Source organism: Sorex fumeus, unplaced genomic scaffold, assembly GCF_029834395.1.
Source record: "Sorex fumeus unplaced genomic scaffold, SorFum_2.1 ptg000070l, whole genome shotgun sequence".
NCBI classification, from domain to species: Eukaryota; Metazoa; Chordata; class Mammalia; order Eulipotyphla; family Soricidae; genus Sorex; species Sorex fumeus.
In genome coordinates, this window is record NW_026606127.1 from 9,799,075 (window position 1) to 9,803,020 (window position 3,946).

Consider the following 3,946-nt stretch of genomic DNA (forward strand, 5'->3'; position numbering starts at 1 on the left):
GCTTCCAGTCATACAACGATCCAACTTCCATCCTTCCTCTAGTGTACATTTCCCAAAACCAATATTCCTGGTTCCCTAAAACCATCCCCCAACAAACTACCCCCACCCCCAGCCTGTCTCTATGGCAGGATCTTTAATTCTTTCTCTTTGTCTCCTTTTTATTTTGTGCATTAAGGGTCTCATAAAGGTACTAAGAGGTCATCATGTTTGTTCAAGGAATTTAGCATTTTTATCAGGAAGGTAAGCCTGGAGTAGCTTTGAGGTATGGAAATGACTGCTGAGGCTTCCATAAGTACAGGGAAGTGGGTGTGGGATGCCCATCCTGCCCAGAGAAAGCCTGGAGATTTCAGTCACAAAACACACATATCCGAAATTTCAGCTGTTATGTTTCAGGGAGAGCCATCCTGAGACGGTGGAAACCAGAGGAGGGCATGGTGGCGATTTTGTATTGTGGGAGAAAGTGGCTGCACTGGGTTTTGGTTGGGTGGGCACCAAACTAAACTGCTTCCCTCCGATTTACCCTAGTGTCTTCAGCCTTTTGCAGTTCCAAGGTTAACTGTGGCTGTTGATATCTTCGAGATTTGTCTATGGGTCTCTGAAACAAGACCAATCCATTAGCTTGTATAGCTGAGCCAGGGGTGGGTTTGTGAACATGGCCCCCACATATCTTTCGGGAGTTTAATTTCTCAGGAAACGTAGTCCTGAGTTGTTGGGAGCCAGCCAGAGGCACAGTGGCGATTTGAGGTTATCAGGAAGCATGAAGACACCATCAGACTATTGATGCACTCACCTGAGGGTACAGGTTGACTTCCTGCAGGCACTGCACAACCAGACTAACAAATATTCATTGAATGAATGAACGAATAATCAACATTTTCAAAATGTGTCTCTTTATTGCATTTTAGAAGGGTAACTTCTAACAGGAAAACAATCTTCATGGTATAATCAAGACCTACGATTTATTTTTAATATATTTAATAAAAGCTACACATTTTGGAAATTTATACAAAGAAATTCTTTTAAATTATCTGTCTTCATAATTTACTTGTAAATTACTAAGATATCACTGTTTCTTCCACCGTTCTTAGCATAGAAATTTACAGACAGAATGTGCTAAGTAAAAATTCATTTTGGCTCTTCTGTTCAATGTAGTACTGGAAGTACTTGGAAGAGAAAATAGATAAGAAAAAGATATTAAGGGTTTTTCATGTATGAAAGGTAGAAATAATCTCTCACTATTCACAGAAGATATCATACAATATTTAGAGAATACTAAAATCTCTGCGAAAAAACTCCTAGAGGCAATAGACTTTTATAGTAAAATTGCAGGCTATAAACTCAATACCGAAAAGTCTATGGATTTTTTATATGCAAATAATGAGAGAGAAGAAAGTGACATGAAAAAGCACTCCTATTCATAATCGTGCCTCAGAAAATCAAGAACCTTGGAATCAGCTTAACTAAGGAGGTAAAGGACCTATACAATAGGAAATTAAAAAGGACACGAGGAAATGGAAACATATATACTACTTATGGAATGGGAGAATTAACATTGTCAAAATGGCAATTCTCCAAGAAGCATTGTAAAAATTCAACTTGATCCCTATAAAGATACCCATGACATTCTTCAAAGAAATTGATCAAGCATTCCTGAAATTCACATGGAACAATAAACGCACACGAATAGCTAAAGCAATTCTTGGGGGAAAGACGATGGAGGCATCACCTTCCCCAACCTCAAACTCTACTGCAAACGATAATAATGAGAACAGCATGGGACTGAAACAAAGGCTCAGCTGCAGACCAATGGAAAAGGATTGAATATACTGACACACACCCTCAAATATATAATCATCTAATCTTTGATAAGGGAGCAAGAAACGTTAAGTGGTTTAAGAGAGTCCTTCTAAACAAACGGTGCAGAAAAAACTGTACAGCTGCATGCAAAAAAAAATAGCTCAGACCTCTACCTAACACCATGCACAAAAGTCAGATAAAAATAGGTCAAAGTCCTCAACATCACAGCAGAATCCCTCAGGTACAGTGATGACAAGGTTGGCAAATCCCTCCACGATATTGAAGCTAAAGGTATCTTCAAATATAACACGCCACTTGCCAAGCAACTGGAAGCAGAGATAAACAAAGGGAACTATCTTAAATTAAGCAGCTTCTGTACCTCAAAAGAAACTGACCAGAAACAAAGACTCCACCATGCGGGCAAGATACTCGCAGAAGCCTACCAGGTTCTCTGAGAGTGAGAACTGGACAATCAGAGTTGCTGTCTTCTAAATAAGATCCAGTCTCTGGATGTTGGCTATTGAGGGAATTACATGGATCCAGGGGTAGTTCGTGGTTGTAACACTTAATTACTAGAAGATGGGGGATCTGGAAGGAGCGGGCACATTCTTGATCTGAGCAGCCATGGAGATCTCATGCCCTGGTCCCGCACATTTGGGTTCCTCTTCCAGTTCCTTCATGCATGAGGCTCCTTCAAGCTTGGGAAGAGTGGTCTCTAAGCGTACCTATGGCTGGTTGCAGAGGTCTTCAGCTGCCGGGGCTATGCTCAGGGCGGTGAGGGAATCTCACCCCGCCATCTCCAAGGGGCCCCAGTGAGGAAAGCCAGGTGCGAGGTCAGGAGACTGTTGTTTTAGACATATTTGGAATTAATTTTAGATCGAAAAGTACGCATCATTGAAAATACTTATGTGCTTAGTAATAAATTACTACAAACTTGTTCAATCACGTCAGAGAGCCCACTCTGCTCAGAGAACAAGATTTTTAATTACAGATCCGTTTTTCCCATGTGTCATGACTGAGAATCACTATCAGTAGATATGAAACTCACTATACACAAAGATGCACACAGGTTACTATGAGTCATCTATGTTGTTAATATCAGTTGGCCATTAAACTTCACTGAGACCCTTTGTTCTGTCCTTTATAGGAGCCACATGAGTCTCACCTTCCGTTCAAGTTGAACTTGTAATAAGGTGGAATGAAATCATCAATATGCTTCTCACCTCATCCTTCAGGAGAAAAATCCTACATACATTCAAGGTGGTCAAAGTGCAGACAACACCATCCACCTTTTCCTGGAGATGTACACGAGACTGAGGCGAGAACAGCAAAAGGCTCTAGTTTAATGGTCTTAATTAAGGTTTCAGGGAACGACATTAAACAAACTCATATCCCATCTTCCAAAAGAATTATTTTGTAAAACTGATGCCTAGGGTATGGTAAAAGATAATATGGTAAAAACCATATTTTTCTTTCTGGGACATTAAATTTCTAAATCTATTTATTCATGCTGCTTTGAAATACATTCCTTGATTAGGAATCATTGTCTGCCATAGGAGTGAGGAAGGACAACACTCAAAGTAATAAGAAGAGAAAAATATGGAAAAATTAACTCCTACTAAGTTTAACACATATACTAAAATTGAAATGATAAAATGATGAGCATGGTCCTTGCACAGAGATGATATGCAAACTTGTAAAGCATTCCATATTTTTGTTGCAAGAAGAATGAACAGATCTACTTTAAGCTAAGACAATCCCCACGAGTACAAAAATTCTACATAAAGAGAGCACAAATCCCAATCACAAAAATCTCTCTCAATGTCAATGGACTAAATGTGCCAATTCAGAGGCACAGAATGGGAAGATGAATTAGAAAACTGAAACCAACATTCATTCTGCTGCCTGCAGGAAACACATCTGAACAATCAAAGCACCCATGGGCTAAAGGTAAAAGTCTGGGAAACAAGTTTTCAAGAAAATATCACCTCCACAAAGCTGGAGTGGCCATACTAGTATCAGACCACATGGACTTCAGGCTAAAGGTTATCAGAGACAGTGAAAGTCATTTCTTAGTGGTTATGGGATATGTACATCAGAAAGAACTCACCCTCCTCAATGTATATGATCCTAATGACAGACCAGCAAA

The 3,946-nt window shown here is 39.7% G+C and overlaps 1 pseudogene; it reads left to right on the forward strand.

Moving 5' to 3' along the window:
- The first annotated feature begins 3,419 nt into the window (after positions 1 to 3,419).
- LOC130037107 (uncharacterized) lies at positions 3,420 to 3,513 on the forward strand (annotated as a pseudogene).
- The last annotated feature ends 433 nt before the right edge of the window (positions 3,514 to 3,946 follow it).